Source organism: Physella acuta, unplaced genomic scaffold (genome assembly GCF_028476545.2).
Source record: "Physella acuta isolate Inbredline_101_S28 unplaced genomic scaffold, ASM2847654v3 ptg000152l, whole genome shotgun sequence".
Lineage (NCBI taxonomy): Eukaryota > Metazoa > Mollusca > Gastropoda > Physidae > Physella > Physella acuta.
In genome coordinates, this window is record NW_026731671.1 from 49,733 (window position 1) to 69,365 (window position 19,633).

Below are 19,633 nucleotides of genomic sequence, written 5' to 3' on the forward strand. Positions count from 1 at the left end.
GAGCGATCTCACCCAAAAACATGGAAAAACACATGACGATCGCTCAAACAGTCCTTCCGCTAGCCAGGTACTCTTCATTCATGCAACTTCATGTAAAACACAATAATATAAACATACCTAATTATACAGTCTGTGACAACTATCAACTCCGCACTTCTGTCGTATCGCTTCCCAACTACGCAGTGGCTTTATATTCGTTATCAGTCCACACCACCTGCATCCGTTGCATCAGCCCAGTTTGGCCTTGATCGTGTCTTAGTTGACAGACTGTATTGCGTTCTTATCAATCGTCTTTAGTAACTACACTAGTTACATATATATATATATATATATATATATATATATATATATATATATATATATATATATATATATATATATATCCTAATTAAATATAATATTGAAATAAAAATGTTAGTGGCTCTTTAAAAACTGAGAAATTTTTAAAATTGTAACTTTTGGCTCTTCCTCTCAAAAGGTTGCCGACACCTGTAAAAGGTCGAACATTTTAAATAATATCCTACATGTAACTTAATCATTGATCTTACAGTTCAAATGTAATAATCAGTTCACGTGGTTTCAGAGCTCGGAACAGCTGCAAAAGTTTATTAAATCCAGGTATAACGTCACACCTTCTGAACCCATCCGTTCATTTCTTGTCACAATCGTCCAAATTCTCCCACCCTTCTGGACTGTGACGTCATATGAACGACCCATACAACACGACATAACTAAGCTATTTCGTTGTTCAAATTATATTGAATACACTTTGCAGAGTATCATTAAAGTTGTCAAACGCAGGTTTAAGTTCAATTTTCTATCTATGAATTAAAAATTTTTACTGCCCCTTTTAATAATATTCTGATACCGATTTTAAGAAGAATATAGCTTAAATGTTATATATACTATATATATATATATATATATATATATATATATATATATATATATATATATATATATATATATATATATATATATACATATATATATATACTATATATATATATACTATATATACTATATATATACTATATATATACTATATATATATCTATATATATATACTATATATATATCTATATATATATCTATATATATATCTATATATATATCTATATATATATCTATATATATATCTATATATATATCTATATATATATCTATATATATATATATATATATATCTATATATATATATATATATATATATATATATATATATATATATATATATATATATATATATATATATATATATATATATATATATATATATATATATAATCATAAATGCACGTTATGACATACTTTTTCAACCTTTTATTGCTCTTTTAAAAATTGCCATTACAACATATTTATAAATGTTCATTACAACACGTTGTTTTAATATGTCTGATATAAAATACCTATTTATAAAATACCTATTATAAAATACTTTTTATTCGGCTTTACAAAATACCTTTTAAATCACTGAGTAGTTTTTTTTAAATGATTCAAACCTTAATTGAGTAAGTTTTGCTTCATAAGATAGACCTTCTGCTTAAATTCCCATTGTAAACTACTTCTTAAAACTCCATTTCAGCTGCTGTTGAATTCCCATTCAAATTATTATTACAGCGGGTCCATATTTTTGCCCGCTAGCACTGGAAATATTTTTGTAACATTATTTCCTCAACTTTCTCCACACGAACTTGAACCATTTAACGCCTTGCTGTGTTTGTCCGGTGCACTGGGGTCAACCATTTGCACGTGATTTTTTTTTTATTTTAATACGTCCTCACGTTGAAAAATGATTTCCCTGTAAAATTACTCCGATTTTTCTAGAAGTGTTGTAAATCGCATTGAAAAGGGACGCTGAATAATCCATTTGGTGAGTGAAAAACAGTTCACTGTTTTTTTTAAGATGATCCGTGATGTGCTGTATTTTATTTTCTATAGTAAAAGATGTGATCGTATCAAGGTTAGTTTTTTTTTTTTTGTTTTTTTTTTTTTGCGTTCAAGGAATTGTCTATTTATGTAGTATTTTTAAAGTGATTTTTTTAAAAAATGAACTCATTTTCAACATGTAAAGCTTTCTTACTTTCCAAAACACAACTGTTTATCAGTAATGTGAATTATATTCTTTTCTATGTTTATGAGATGTGGAGAGTAGGCCTACCACAGCAAATAACAACAAACTTCAGACTTTCATTAACGGATACCTCCTCCGCATATTGAACATAAGGTGGCCTGAAAAAAATTACCAATGCTGAACTGTGGAGAGGAGAAAAACTGGACAAGATCCTGTTGGCCTTGAAATGCAAAAGAGCAAATGGGGGGGGGGGTGTGGACACTCCCTGCATAAACCAACTAGCAACATCACCAGCCGGAATGACGTGGGCCCAACTGAGGAATCGCCCAGAACCGAGTACATTGGAGAGGTGTGGTTGCGTCCCTGTGTTCCACAAGGTGGTCACAGAAATGATGATGGTGAAGGGGATAATGATGATGGTAATGATAATGATGGTGATGATGATGGTGATGGTGATGATAATGATGATGATGATGATTATAATGATAATGAAAGATTTCTTGCGTAATATTTTAATAACCTTGTCTAAAAAGTTAGTGGGAAAAAAATTTCACTTGTTGAAATTTTTAAAAATTCCGCAAATAATTTTTTTTTAAATTTCCCTTGTTTAATGGGTAATTTTCCCCGATCTTGACGTAAAAAAAAAACTTTCCTTGCAGTCACAAGATCAGTTGTTTACCAGCTACACTGCAAACCCTTTGACCCCTGACCTTTCCGTGCCCGGCCAAGACTCTGTAATCAGTCGGCGGTAATTGATACGATAAGGGAAATAACTGATCCGCGGGTCAGCTTTAGACTGATCGAGTCGCTGGTTATGCAAAATACAGAGGTCAAGTTAGGATTCCTGGGGAGAGGATCACTCACTCGCACGTCCACTCACCTCTTCTCTCACTCACACGTCCTCTCGCATCTTCTCTCACTCACACATTCTCTAGGTTGATTCTTTCATTCATTTCTTTCTCTTTAGAAAAAATATCACTATTTTCCGTCTATATTTTCACTATCTCACTTTTTCATTTCGTCAAAGTCTCACTTCTTCTACCTTTTTGTTTCACTTTATGTCCGATTTATCTCTTTTATCTCTTGTCTTAATTTTTTGTCTCGATTATATTAACTCTTATAAATACTTATCTTTATTGTTCCTTACACCTATCCAATATGAAACAGAAAGCTCCTTTCTTTACCAGTTATTATATTTTAATATATATTAAAGGACGGCTTGGCCTAGCGGTAGAGCGCTAGACTACTAACCGAAATGTCTCTGTTCGAATCCGGGTTTAAGTAAGTCCTCCCAGCTCTGTTGAGTACCCAAATGACGTTAGGGAAACTAAGGCCGCTGGGCATTGTGCTGACCAAGTCATTTCTTCATATTCCGAGGTCAAGAAAAATATCAACTCTGTTTCATCTGCAAAATGGATCGCTAGGACTATATAGGTATCTTTACTTTTAGCTATGTAAATAGCTAAACATACAGACCAATTATACACCACGATCACCTAACCACACCCATCCATATGAATTATACACTACAATCACCGAACCCAAACACCCATCCACACAATCATGCACCACGATCAAACACCCATCCACACCCATCTACACCAATCATACACCACAATCACCTAACCTAAACATCCATCCACACCAATCATACACCACAATCACCCACACACACCAATCATACACCACAATCACCCAAACACCAATCCACGCCAATAATACACCACGATCCTCCATCCCAAATACCACCTTTTCTATGTCGTCTATATTCAGCGCAATAAAATGTTCTTTAATTCCTTCCTAACCTTTTAAAGCAATCTACACAGACCCGTCCCACTGGATATTCCCGAAGCTATTTCTCTCTACCCTCCGGTATAAGCTAATTAGAGTCATCAGACAAGCACGTATAATTAGCCACTTCTTAGTAACAGCCAGCAGCTATGGCAATTAAATTTACCACTTTGTCCGAATAAACGGACACTTATTATTATTTTATCACAAATTAGTTTGAATATCCAAAATAATGCGGGCCATCACATTTGTAGCGGTGATTCTAAAATGGGTACCTCGCGACCCAAAAAATACCATCGATCACATATGTAGCAGGGGTGTAAAATGGGTATCCCGCGACCCCCCAAAAAATGCGGGTCATCACATATGTAGCAGGGGTTCTAAAATGGGTATCCCGAGACCCCCCAAAAATGTGGGCCATTCATCACATATGTAGCAGGGGTTCTAAAATGGGTATCCTGCGACCCTAAAACAAATCCGGGCCATCATATGTAGCTGGGGTTCTAAACTGGGTATGCCGCACCTCAGTAGGAGACAAGATCAGACCTAAGAAAACGCTATAATAATAGTTCATACGTTTGTTTTCTTTTTTAAACAAGTAAGAATACATATTTTTTAAAGTATTTGAAACGTATTCGAATGTTCGACCTTTAAAATAAATCGCTGGAAAAGTTTATAGTACGGCCCCGCCTAAACGATACTTGTTTAGTGAAGATCCACTTTATGCGTTTCTTACGAACATGTATGGAACGACACTGAATGTTTTTTTTCAGTTTTTATAGTTTAAATATTATGTTATATTTCATCAAGCCGGTCAATCGAATCATGACGTGTTCTCTACTGCTCACCACACCATTCCATGTTGGATCACAACCTTTTTTTATCAACTTTGGATATGAAGTGGTACTTTACTTGATGTCCGGTTTGTCAAAAAACTTGAAAATTTGTTAATTTTATATCATAATATCATAAAGAAACATATTTAAATAGCTTTTTGTCTCTGTTTTTTTTTTCGAAAATCGAGCGGTTTTGTCACAAACTTACCTAAGATTTCTATAGCTCGATTCCAATGGAACTGACACCCCCAATCCTCACTGTTTTACACTAATAGACGTGAAAGTTAAGGGGAGATGACTCTCGCTTTATTTCAGTCTCGCATTTCAAGTGCTAGATCAACAAAGACGACCGAGCAATATAAAGTAGTGGACTGGATAGTGCGGCCATTACAATACCCCGTCTAAAACTAAAATAGAAGAAATTGTAAATTCTTCTTAACCTGCCTCGTCACTTAGGTCTGTCATCAGTTCTTAGTTGGGCTATCCGCAGTACGACGATCGATACAGATCTAAATCATCGATATTGATTGGGAGTTATTGATCTGTTCTGATACACTTAGGCGGCTGCTGATGGTCTTTTGTTTAGTAATGATTTGTTATGAAATTTCTTCGTCTTTTGTGTCGTTGTGATTTATGAAATTTATCGGTTCAATGATTAGTAGTAGTTTGTTACAAAACATTGGCTCAAGGGTCAATCTTTAATAAAGATTTGAACTGTTTCTCAAATAGTACCGTAAACTCTTTTTTCCTAACAACTAAACTCCCTCACCACTAAATTCCATACCAACCACCAACCCCCATACTAGCATCCAACTTCCACAACTCCACCCAACCCCCACACCTCCACCCAACCCCCACACCTCCACCCAACCCCCACACCTCCACCCAATCCCCACACCTCCACCCAATCCCCACACCTCCACCCAACCCCCACACCTCCACCCATTCCCCACACCTCCACCCAATCCACCACACCTCCACCCAACCCCCACACCTCCACCCAACCCCCACACCTCCACCCAACCCCCACACCTCCACCCAACCCCCACACCTCCACCCAACCCCCACACCTCCACCCAACCCCCACACCTCCACCCAACCCCCACACCTCCACCCAACCCCCACACCTCCACCCAACCCCCACACCTCCACCCAACCCCCACACCTCCACCCAACCCCCACACCTCCACCCAACCCCCACACCTCCACCCAACCCCCACACCTCCACCCAAACCCCACACCTCCACCCAACCCCCACACCTCCACCCAAACCCCACACCTCCACCCAAACCCCACACCTCCACCCAAACCCCACACCTCCACCCAACCCTCACACCTCCACCCAACCCCCACACCTCCACCCAAACCCCACACCTCCACCCAACCCTCACACCTCCACCCAACCCCCACACCTCCACCCAACCCCCACACCTCCACCCAACCCCCACACCTCCACCCAAACCCCACACCTCCACCCAAACCCCACACCTCCACCCAAACCCCACACCTCCACCCAAACCCCACACCTCCACCCAAACCCCACACTTCCACCCAACCCTCACACCTCCACCCAACCCCCACACCTCCACCCAACCCCCACACCTCCACCCAACCCCCACACCTCCACCCAAACCCCACACCTCCACCCACCCAACACCCACACCTCCACCCACCCAACACCCACACCTCCACCCACCCAACACCCACACCTCCACCCACCCAACACCCACACCTCCACCCACCCAACACCCACACCTCCACCCAACACCCACACCTCCACCCACCCAACACCCACACCTCCACCCACCCAACACCCACACCTCCACCCACCCAACACCCACACCTCCACCCAACACCCACACCTCCACCCAACACCCACACCTCCACCCAACCCCCACACCTCCACCCAACCCCCACACCTCCACCCAAACCCCACACCTCCACCCACCCAACACCCACACCTCAACCCACCCAACACCCACACCTCCACCCAACACCCACACCTCCACCCTCCCGGCCCCCACCCCACATCACCCAAATCAGTACCAGGCCCGTCTGGCACCACTCTGACATAAATCCGCTGACCACACGCCTGAAATTAAGAAGAGGCGTCACCGGTCAGTGTTGGTCTAACAAGTCAAATGGACATTGGTCTTCACCCTAATAGCCCAGGGGATGCCAGTCCGACCATTTATCTGACAATGGCATAAATCAGAGGCGATGGGCTGGCAATTTCTAAAGTCTGTGGGGGGGGGGGGGATGTTGAGGGAGGGAGGGGGATGGGCAACCCAAATACACTAGACTTACATGCTGTATTGCTTTTTATCTCTTTTATTTTTTAAAATTTATTTACGAAAACTATACTGAGTAAGCACTGATCTAGATGATGAGGTAGGGGTTAAGCGAAATTGGAGTGTTGTGTTTGGTGGAGTAGTGATGAAGAACTGATGTGACGCGTAGTTGGGTGTCGGGGGGAAGGGGGGGGGTTGGTGAGTGGTTGATCTGCACTAAGCTTGGATCTGTAAACGTTCCTTATTATTATTAATATTATTTTGTTATTTATAGTTTGTCTCATATTTAATTTTATAATCTGGGTTTTCCCACTGCTACACGAAAAACCCATTTGGCCAACTGGTAGGATTTGACTCAGACAAACAAACAAATACTTCAAACGCCAAACAGAACTCAAAACTGTTTTGTTTTTTTTTTTACCTTTGGGCTTTTTAGTTAATATTTTTGTGTACTTAATCAGGAATTGCTTTTCAAGTAAGCTACTTATAAATGTTATACATTTATACCAAAATGAGTAATCAAGTAATTAAGTGAACCAGTTAATAAAACATCGCCTTGTCAGAGATTTATTTTTTAACACCGCGACAGTACTGAAGTTGATGAGTGTGATAGGATAGGGTCGAGGTTATGGGGATGGGTTAGGTCCAAGAATATGGGGATGCTGTTTAACTACCATACTGTAGAAAGCTCCTATATTTCGGAATATTCACTTACAATTTGGTAAACAAAATGCATCTGCTGAAAACGTATCAGACACTAAAGTAAGAAAAATTAACTTTTTTCTTTTCGGACCAATATAGCAGTACTTAAACCAGTGATGAGAACCACTTATCGCTGTGTGGATTATACATGGATTATACATGGATTATACATGGATTATATATGGATTATATATGGATTATAAAACGTAGAAAATAACATGACGAGATTGTCTCAAGGACGTGATAGCACCCAAATGAAAATTATCGATCTCTCTATATCAATATATCGATCACAACTTTCGTTCGTAGTCTCCATTGTTATGATTTTTATTATGCTTTACATCGACAATAAGTCATTCAATCGACATAATTCTGTTAAGTATAATGTTCATTCGTCGAATATTTGTACTCATATGTTTACCAAGGATTCGTTGAATGTGGGGGAGGGGTGAGGTATGAGGGTGGGGGGTGAAAGGGGGTAGGCAGTTCCCTGTATGTTCAACTTATGCTCCCTGTCACGTCACTTCCCTCTCACGTCACTTCATGGTTCATGTCACGTCACTTCATGGTTCATGTCACGTCACTTCATGTTCTCTGTCACGTCACTTCATGGTTCATGTCACGTCACTTCATGGTTCATGTCACGTCACTTCATGGTTCATGTCACGTCACTTCATGGTTCATGTCACGTCACTTCATGTTCTCTGTCACGTCACTTCATGGTTCATGTCACGTCACTTCATGGTTCATGTCACGTCACTTCATGTTCTCTGTCACGTCACTTCATGGTTCATGTCACGTCACTTCATGGTTCATGTCACGTCACTTCATGGTTCATGTCACGTCACTTCATGTTCTCTGTCACGTCACTTCATGGTTCATGTCACGTCACTTCATGTTTTATGTCACGTCACTTCATGTTTCATGTCACGTCACTTCATGTTCCCTGTCACGTCACTTCATGGTCCCTGTCACGTCACTTCATGGTCCCTGTCACGTCACTTCATGGTCCCTGTCACGTCACTTCATGGTCCCTGTCACGTCACTTCATGGTCCCTGTCACGTCACTTCATGGTCCCGGTCACGTCACTTCATGGTCCCGGTCACGTCACTTCATGGTCCCGGTCACGTCACTTCATGGTTCCTGTCACGTCACTTCATGGTTCCTGTCACGTCACTTCATGGTTCCTGTCACGTCACTTCATGGTTCCTGTCACGTCACTTCATGGTTCCTGTCACGTCACTTCATGGTTCCTGTCACGTCACTTCATGGTTCCTGTCACGTCACTTCATGGTTCCTGTCACGTCACTTCATGGTCCCTGTCACGTCACTTCATGGTCCCTGTCACGTCACTTTATGTTCCCTGTCACGTCACTTTATGTTCCCTGTCACGTCACTTTATGTTCCCTGTCACGTCACTTTATGTTCCCTGTAATGTCATTTTATTGTTCCATCTCATGCGACCATCACCAATGCAGATGTGTCTTTTTGTTTCATTTTATCCCATCCTTGTACTTTAGAAAACTCCCACTGTAGCTAACGACTCTACAAATTTATACTTAATTGTGTATTACTCTAGTTACTTCCCTTAGGTATCTTGGTACGTAAACAAAAATAAATCATTTTATTTCAGTGAATTTTAGTTGTTTTTTTTTATGTTGGTTTTTTTTAATGAAAAGTACGCTACATTTTGCGACCAAAATGGCGACAGGAAGGTATTCTAGGCGATCTTTAATTAGCTTATTATTGAGCCAGCGTGTTGTATCTCTCACCTAGCAGACGACATAATTTGTTAAAACATTTCACAAGACGGGAATGGATATTTGGGCGGGGACGTCGGCACTTGTTTGAGATTTTGTAGTTTGTGTTTATCTTTATTTCACTGACTGAGTTTTAAGAATTTTTTAATGTTATCAATGCAGGGTTCGAGTCTAACAATTTTTAGCGCAATTTCCATACTGACAATTGCGATTATTAACTCGTCAAGGATGGATGTGTGTCCGCAGCTTTAAGTCGTATCTCCTCCTCAACGAAGCAATATCGAGGACTAGTTCCAAAGCAAATATGTTAAGCAAGTTCGAAGGATGAATGTGGGCCAAAAAAATTCCCGGAATTCCTTCCTGGATTTCCTGGAAAAGCCAAAAAAACTCGAAAAAATGCAGTTTTTGGCCCATATCTCGGCAACCAGACCACTTAGCGACTTGAAACATTTACCAATCGATTCCTGCCATAATTTAGAACAATATTGCCGAAGAAAGTTTTCAAAAATATCCTTTCGTTCGGTCACAAAAAATTAATTAAGGAAATTGCGCTTAAATTGTCACTAGACTTTTTATTAACTTGTTTTTTTGGTAAATGTTTTGGTGAAGGTGTGACGTAGATAATTACGTAAAAATGACGTAAGCATGAATAGGACACCACCTAGCTTGAGGTGTACCTGACTCACGATAGATAAACAAAGACAACTGGTCATAGTGCTAAACCACACTATCTTCTTGTATGCCGAGGCCATTGAAGCAGATGAGCTCTACTTCACCTGCCCCCTGTGTCTTGGTCGCTAACAGTAAAAAGACGACACAGCAACGACAGATATCTCCATCCGATTATCACACTTTGAACTATATGCCTTCTGGTATATTTTTATATGACGTAGGTTGAAGATGACTGACGTATGCTGATGAATGAATGACCGCGGTATGTAAACTAATGACGTCAGCGAGTGGGTTAAAAAATCTTCCGGAAATGAATGACTGTTTTTGAAACACTAGACTCTCTAAGACTCCAAACAAGCGCAATTGTGACGTAGTTCACGCATGGTTTACTATCCTAACGCCATCAACCACATGGTAAGTCTACAACTGAAAGGTAAACTATAGGTCAATTTTTCGTATCACCTGTTCACCTGAATCTATTTATTTCGCCTAGCAGTAGAGCGCTAGACTGCTAACCCGAAAGTCTCGAGTTCGATTCCAGGTTCAAGTTAGTAGATGGGTACCCAGCTCAAGTTAGGAAAAAAAACGAGCGCCTGGGCATAGTGCTGACCACTATCCATTCTTATGCCGATGAAGCAAATATAGGCAGTGTTTCTCCCGGGGGGGGGGATTTTGGGGAGGGGCGGTAGACTTTCTTCGGGGGGGGGGGGGGAGGGGGGGGCGGACACTGTTAAATGTATATATTTTCTATAGAAATTTCATTTCGTTCGGGAGAGCGAAGCCCCCCCCCCCCCAGAAAAGATGCCTGAAAGAAACTGAATATACATGCACTCTACTTCACTTGTCCCATGGAGGGTCTGACTACTGTAGTCGTCATGTTGAAATATTTTAAAATCTAATTAGATTTATTTTTGGAAGAAAAGAATGTTATTGTCATGATATTTAACTTCGAACCCATTACAATGCATGTTTTAAAATAACATTTTGTGCTAAATTAAAGACAATTTTATCCACGTTATGTAATGGCGAATAAAAAGAAAATTTCTAATTTCTAATTTAACTTGAATCCAAAATAGAAATTGATTTTATTTTATAACTTCCATTTTCGGATTCTCTGCCGAAATATGCGAGTCGTATTTAGTTTTGTGGCTATTTCTAGAAGCCAGATTTGTTTTCGCTTGTTTTCTTTTTGGAGCTAAAAGTAAAAGTGTGCGTAGGTGATTTTGTCCTCTAGTTGTGTGTCCGTGGGTTGTTCCTTAGCTCTTGTTTTTGTTTATTACTTAGCTCACGTGTCTGTTTGTTACTTAGCTCATGTGTTTGTTTGTTACTTAGCTCATGTGTCTGTTTGTGTGTTTGTTTGTTCCTTAGCTCATGTTTCTGTTTGTTCCTTAGCTCATGTGTTTGTCTGTTTGCTCGTTCCATAGCTCATGTGTCAGTTTGTTTCTTAGCTCATGTGTCTGTTCGTTCCTTAGCTCATGTGTTTGTTCCTTAGCTCATGTGTCTGTTTGTTCCTTAGCTCATGTGTAAGTCTCTTAGCTCATGTGTCTGTTTGTTCCTTAGCTCATGTGTCTGTTTGTTCCTTAGCTCATGTGTCTGTTTGTTCCTTAGCTCATGTGTCTGTTTGTTCCTTAGCTCATGTGTCTGTTTGTTTCTTAGCTCATGTGTCTGTTTGTTCCTTAGCTCATGTGTCTGTTTGTTCCTTAGCTCATGTGTCTGTTTGTTCCTTAGCTCATGTGTCTGTTTGTTCCTTAGCTCATGTGTCTGTTTGTTCCTTAGCTCATGTGTCTGTTTGTTCCTTAGCTCATGTGTCTATTTGTTCCTTAGCTCATGTGTCTGTTTGTTCCTTAGCTCATGTGTCTGTTTGTTCCTTAGCTCATGTGTCTGTTTGTTCCTTAGCTCATGTGTCTGTTTGTTCCTTCGCTCATGTGTCTGTTTGTTCCTTAGCTCATGTGTCAGTTTGTTTCTTACCTCATGTGTCTGTTCGTTCCTTAGCTCATGTGTTTGTTTGTTCCTTAGTTCTAGTGTCTGTCTGTTCTTTAGCTCATGTCTGTTTGCCCTTAGCTCATGTGTTTTTTCCTTAGCTCATGTGTCGGTTTGTTCCTTAGCTTATGTGTTTGTCTGTTTGCTCGTTCCATAGCTCATGTGTCAGTTTGTTTCTTAGCTCATGTGTCTGTTCGTTCCTTAGCTCATGTGTTTGTTTGCCCTTAGCTCATGTGTTTGTTCCTTAGCTCATGTGTTTGTTTGTTCCTTAGTTCATGTGTCTGTTTGTTCCTTAGTTCATGTGTCTGTTTGTTCCTTAGCTCATGTGTCAGTTCCTTAGCTCATTTTTTTTCCTTAGCTCATGTTTTTTTCCTTAGCTCATGTTTTTTCCTTAGCTCATTTTTTTCCTTAGCTCATTTTTGTTTGTTCCTAAGATCATGTGTCAGTTCCTTAGCTCATGTTTGTTCCTTAGCTCATGTTTGTTTGTTCCTTAACTCATGTCTGTTTGTTCCTTAGCTCATGTGTCAGTTCCTTATCTCATGTGTCAGTTCCTTAGCTCATGTGTCAGTTCCTTAGCTCATGTGTCAGTTCCTTAGCTCATGTGTCGGTTTGTTCCTTAGCTGATGTGTCGGTTTGTTCATGTGTCTGGCAGTTTGTTCCTTAGCTCATGTGTCTGTCGGTTTGTTCCTTAGCTCATGTCTGTTTCTTAGCTCATATGTCTGTTTGCTCCTTAGCTCGTGTGTCGGGTTGTCCCTTAGCCGATGTGTTAATTTGTCCTTAGCCCGTGTGTCGTGGTTATAAGATTAAATCTGGTGTGTATACACATGATTGCTAACGAGAGGTCAGACAGCGTAAAATAGCATCGTTGCCCCCCCCCCCCCCCCCCCCACCACCACTCCCCGTGACCACAGCTAACCAGACCTCAGATTTTAGCTGAGCTAGCTCGACCCAAAACCTGACCTCAGCGAGCCAAAACCTGGCGACACTTTTGGTTCTATTTCTAGACCCCCCCCCCTCTCGCATCCCCCACCCCTCCCCCGTCAGAACCGTGTGACGTCACAGCGGCTCGTGTGCATCCATAGACCTCCAACCTGAGAAGATTTCATTATCAGGCCGGCACCGGTTTCCTCACGTCCGGCAGACGAGAGGACACCCTCGGCCCGGGGTGTGGTGGGTACAGGAGGGGAGGGGGGTCACACTCTCAGGGGTGGGGCCTCTTGGTTCAGTTTGGTTTGTAGAGGTCAGTAGCGGACGAAGAAACGAGAGCTGGGTCCGACTAGGCCCCCAGAAAAAAAAATGTAAGTCTAAATGGTGTTGTTTTTCTTGACGCTCACTCCCGTGCCCATGAATATAAAAATTCCATCACGTGAGCAAATATTATGAAAGATGCATTGTGGGGCGGGGAAATTAGCGTGCAGCACACATTAATATTTATCGAAATTTAGGGTTTAGGCAAACATTTTGTATTAGAAAATACTGGGTTATATTAAACAATACTATATATATATATATAATATATATATATATATATATATATATATATATATATATATATATATATATATATATTATATAATGTAGGTCTATATGGAATATGTAGGATCGTGTAAATTTTAACGATAATTAAGTTGCAGGTATTCGACATTAGTAAGATAAAAAGGACATTGTTTTACTTTCCCTTCCCCTCCCCCCCCCCTCCCTCACTATTTTAAGGGCATAAAAGGGAATCAATCCTCTTGTTCTTACTTACCACGGAATATGAATAAAAATAATAGTTCGATTTTCTGAATACATCGATACTGAGACTAATCGTTGCTGCCGATTCTCTTCCCAACTCTACCGAGTATTGATTTGACCTTATTTATCCACGTCAGAAAACTCGACCCGGGGCTGCCCCCTCCCCCCCCCCCCCACTCCACCCTACTCCACCCGTATTGCCGTCTCCTGAATAAACTATATTTCCGGAGCCAAATCGAGAAAACTGCTTGTGTTTTTATTTGCCTGGCTGGGTCCGCGTTGACGTCATTTTTTTTTTATAATATCGTTTTGTTAGTGTCGTATTTTGTTCGTTATATTTTTTTTGGTATTGTTTTGTAACTGTTGTTGTATAAGTTTCTTGTATCGTTTTGTAAATAAAGCATTGTTGTTTTTTTTTTTTTTTTATAACGATTTTGCAAGTGTCATATTTTGTTGTTTTAAGTATTACATACGTCTTATTATATGGTTGTAGGTTGTAATTCGAATGGCTATTGTTTTTTTTTTTTAAATTGTACTTTTTTTCCTTGATTTTCATACCGCTCTTTGTTTCTTTGTAAACATATATTATTCTAAAACTTCATTATTGTACGAGAAGTAACTGTCCTTTGGGATTTGGTCATTAGAGCAGATAAAGTAGAGTTTACCTGTGTGAACTCTGCGTTTTAACTCATATTTTTCCGGGGCTATTAATGTTTCCGAGTCGGCCTTCGAGCAAGATCTTTACTCGCATATGTGGAGCTAACACCGACCAAGACGGAAGTGAAAGGTCACGTGGATATATATAAATATGTATATGTATAAATATATATATATATATAGGCCTATATATATATATATATATATATATATATATATATATATATATATAATGCTGCGCATGTCTATGAATAATACGACTGTAAATATATCAAAATGTCGACCCTTATAAACATATTCATTTCCCCTTCGTGCCCAAAGCACATGGCGCAGATGAAGTAGAGTTCATCTGCTTCAGAGTCCTCGGTAAATGAAGTGATAGCGTGGTCAGGTCAGCACTCTGCCCAGCTTCATTGTACTTCATTCGAGAGTTTCTAATTTGTTTTTGTATACAATTACTAGTAGCGTCGATCGTCTTAAATGAATCTGAACAGACTGAAATGTATTTCTCAATGCATTTTTTATTTAAAAATAGGGAAATAAGAGTGCTTGGAGGGGTAAAAAAAATCAAAGTAATCAATAGGATAATCACTCTAGTTACCTCCCATCATTGTATTGGGTTATTCCCTGCAATCCATTATCGTAAGCTGTCCAGAGAAGGGAAGTAACCCAAGCTGTCTCTGGGAAAGGGAAATAACCCAAGTCCACCAAAATCGTGTCTGCGTTCTGAAGGGAGATGAGAACAAGACAAGAACCCCCACCCACCCCTTTTCGCTTACCTTCTTCACTACCCCATTCTCTACCCCCCCCCCCCCCCCCACCCATCCACCACCACCACCCCCAGCATAACCTCGCCCTTCTGCCATGCCAACAAGCCTCCGACCTGACCGGAAATTACCGGATCACAAGCGAGAAATGCGTCTAGAACCACTGGTGCCTTTGGGTGGATGGAAACTTTATTTCGTCATTCCATGACCAGCTAAACGTTATGTGGGTCAAGGTTTCCTCCGCGAGCCAGAGACTGCGCATGCTCAGACCGTATTCCCGATACTGACCTTCGACCAGTATTCAATTCTGTTCGATTACGTTGTTCGTTTTTGAGGGTGCGTTGCTACATTCTGTTAGCCTATGAAATTTCGGACGTGTTACGTAGCCCCCAAAATCAATACAATCTAATTTACAGCAAATAAAAAAGTTAAAGAATAGTACATTTTTATTCGTAGCCAGAAAAAAATTATTACGACTTTTTATCCTGTCAAAATGCACAGTTATTGATAAAAAGTCTATACATATAGATATATATAGAGAGAGAGAAAGAGAGAGAGAGAGAGAGAGAGAGATAGACGTAGACGTAGACATAGACATCCACAGATATTTTGGTATATTGTATCGTTTTTCTTATTAAAAACATTCTTTGTTGCTAAATAAAATAACGCAGCTTAAGCAAAAATTAAGGGGTTGGTTTTTTTTTTCGTTTTTTTTTTTTCGTGTCTTTGACGAAAAGCATAGCTTTGCATTATGCAAAGAGTGTCAAAATATAAGGATAAATAGCTTTATTTTTTATCATATCATTAATAAATGGAATTTTTTTTACGAGATATATATTTTTCACCATATATTCATACAATTATTTCTATCCTTTCTTAACAAAGCATATGTTTGTATTGACAATCTAAACAAGTGCACAGATAATATTATTCTTTAAAAAAAAAATTCCCCTCATTTTTAATTACATTTTTTTGCCCTTTTTTTATCACCACCACTTCCGGTTTGCGGTGTTTAAAAAACATTACCAAAAAAAACAGAAAAAAAACACTAGCTCGGTTCTCTCCCTTTGTTCTTTTAATGAGAACATCCACATTTCCCATCAATATTCCCTTCCCAATAGTTCAGGCTTGCCCATGCCTAGGATAGAATTGCCTGCAGGTTTTTTCTTCCCTACGTCTGGGCTTTTTCCTCCCGTCCAAACTCGATGCCATTTTGTTCACATTACACATGCAAGCCAGTGCCAGATTTTTACCGCTCCTTGTGTTGGTTTGTTTGTTTTTATTTTAAACAAACTGACGGGAACAATGATTTAAACTTTAGCAACTATTGATGTGAAAAATTGAAATCATATGTCCATATAATCAAATTTTTTCTCTGAAGTGACAATTTTTAAAAATTCGTAATTTGAAATATGTATTGCCTTTTTTTAAACAGTTTAAAAAATTGGTTCGATTTTTAAATACAGTTTTAATATCTAATTTGTTTTTTTTTTAAATACAGCTGCAATTATTTAGATCTAGTCTTCTTAACTCTTTGTGGAACATAGGCCTCAATAACTGAAAACCATTCTTAACTATCTTCTTAACCCCCCCGCCCCCCCTCCCCTTCAACTTTTCTCTACACGGTTACTAAAAAATTAACGGCACTCTATTTTTTATTAATTACATTCATTTTAAGTTCTATAATGGTCTACGGATAAATGCACACCTCTCCGCTTAATTTAAATGGGAGCCAATTAAACTTAATTAGTGTTGAGATGTCCGTCGGTAATCAGATGTTTAAAAATTTAATGACCAGGTTTAAGCAGGTGATCGTAATTCTCTTGACTAGCGTCAATACATTAAAAATAATTTTAAAACGTTAATTTTTATGTAAACAAATTTTGGTTTGTTTTAAAGAAAAATGTATTTTTTTTTTAAATGTTGGACAGATCAAAACTTAAGAGTGCAGGTAAATCTAATTTAATTATTTTTTTTTTAAATCCTGCTGGTAAAGATTCTAAGATTTTAATTAAGTTAATTGAATGCTCTAAAGTGCTAAAACTAGTATTCTCTGATACTTCGCTTGTGGCTTTAATGGTTCTTTTCGAGTGTGCCCAATGTGGAAAATCCCGAATTTTTATATCTTCCTCTGGACGTCAGGATTTCTAAACACTAGTTTGGAGTTTGGTGACAAGGGGCTTCATCTTAGTTTTAAGTTGCTTTTTCCTGTTTTTCTTTGTTTATGAAGAAGGATTTGCTGGTTTTTTTTTTTTTTTTTTTTTTTTTTTTTTTTTTTTTTTTTGCCTTTTTTTCAAATCTATCGGTTTATATAACGGTTTAGGCATATGAAAGTGGTCAGCTTTGTGGTCCCATGTTTTTACTATTGTCCAGTGCTAGGTGGGCGTTCTACCGGCTGGTAAGAAGGAAATGAACTCGAAGCTTTCGAGCTAGCAATCGTGGTTTACCACTGAACCACGCGCCTCCGTCCCATTTAGTTACGAATTCGTTTGATTTTTTTTTTCTAAACTCCAAATGGCAGTTACAGTTACGGTAAAGATGAATGTGAATGGCTGGTATAGACCAGATAGGCTTACAGTTAGTTCAAGGCTTGTATTGCCTGGGGGGGGGGGTAACTTTTGTTAACAGTGATACTAGTGAATCGAATACGGATGCTAAGCTACCTGTAGATTATCTAAGATATTTTTACATGTAATAATGCTGCTTTAAAAGCATGGTGTGGAGTTGAAGAATGGTGCGCCTATTCGATGAGGATGGGAGGGGGTAGTGGCTACTATTCATTAACGATACTTGTAAATCGAATACGGACGCATAGCTGGGGGGGGGGGGTGGTGGTGGCTACTATTCATTAAAGTTAAAGATACTAGTAAATAGAATACGGATGCATAGCGCTACCTGTAGATTATCTAGGATACGTTTAAATGTAAAAATGCTGCTTTAAAAGCATGATGTGAAGAATGGTGCGTCTATTCGATGAGGATGGGGTGGTGGGGGGGGGGTTGTATTTTTAAAAAAAAATAATTCATTAATTGCATGCGGAGTTACAAGAGAGAGAAGCGAGTAAAAGACCATGTATTGCTAATACATCGATCTCGCGAGAAATAAGACGATCGACCGAGAAGGAAATACGAAAAGAAAGAAGGGAAAAAAAAACACAACCGCGCTCAAACGGCTTGTGTGGAGGGGGGGGGGGGAGGAGTGAGAGAGAGGAAAAAAAAACCTATCGTCTGCTTGTTCGCAGTCTGTCATCGCTTCTGGTTCTAGCAGTCGGGGCTGGCATCAATGGGCCCACACGGTCAATAATGTGTTTCATTCGGCTGTACGCTCGTGGAAGGGATTCACGGCAGGGAGACGACTCGTGTGTGTGTTCGGCTAGAGTGCTTTCCCTGTTTTAGTGCTTTTTGTTTATATTTTTCACGCTCCGGGCTTCCCTTTGCTGCTTTTGTGCGGATTCGAAGCGTGTATTTCAAATGTATGTAAATAAGTGAAAAGGGAATGTAAAGTTATTTTTAGCTTGTGAAGAGCTCAGCTGTTTTTTGTTGTTTCAACTTCAATTGTTTGGAATCATTCATTCATGTATCTGGACACGTGACTGTGGGAGTTATTTATAGAACTGGAGCTCGTTCATGAGTAAATAGGTTATTGTTGTTTATTTTATACTTGAACAATATATGATACAGGTTTGTGTTGATAAAATTATTGCTTGTGTAGATATTGTTTTGTAGCAGCTATTTAGATCTAGTTTGGGAATTTTGTTTTTGTATTGTAAAGCAACGAAATACTCTAGATCTAGTTAGTTTTACAAAGGACTGGATAGACTATAGGCGAAATATAAATCGTAAATAAACTTGTTTATCCTTGTGGATAAGCCGGCTATTTGGGATATATATTGTTCTTAAGTGATAACTTTGGCTTACGAAAAAATGAGTTTAATAAGTGAAAATTAATCTCTTTTATTAATACTTTAATTACTTACCATGCTAAGCGACATTAACGCTGGGCTTTAGATCGCTAATTACCTAACATCCTAAGCGATATCAACGCTGGGTTAAGTTCGCTAATTACCTAACATGCTTAGCGGGTATAGCTTTAAGCATAGTTCGCTATTTACCTATCATGCTTAGTGACACATAACTGTTTAGTTCGCTATTTACCTATCATGCTTAATGACACATATCTGTTTAGTTCGCTATTTACCTATCATGCTTAGTGACACATAACTGTTTAGTTCGCTATTTACCCATCATGCTTAAAACACGCTGGTGGTTTGGTTGTGATGAATGCTCTCAAGAAAATAACATCAAGACACAAAGCACTAATAATGATTGCCTGTTATGGGTTTTCGCTAGTCTAGGTATATTTACC

At 39.3% G+C, this 19,633-nt stretch overlaps 1 protein-coding gene across 5 annotated transcripts in view; it reads left to right on the forward strand.

Annotated features, from left to right (window-relative positions):
- The window catches only part of LOC131935677 (calmodulin-A), a 124,160-nt gene that overhangs the window by 45,915 nt on the left and 58,612 nt on the right, over positions 1–19,633 (forward strand). Inside the window, exon 1 of one of the 5 annotated variants that reach the window (XM_059292198.1) lies at positions 18,577–18,948. The exons of 3 other annotated variants lie outside the window; for them this stretch is intronic. The gene's annotated coding sequence lies outside the window, so the exon portion shown is untranslated. Of the gene's footprint in view, positions 1–18,576; positions 18,949–19,633 lie in introns of those variants that run through there. One more of the 5 variants, XM_059292199.1, reaches the window with a different exon arrangement.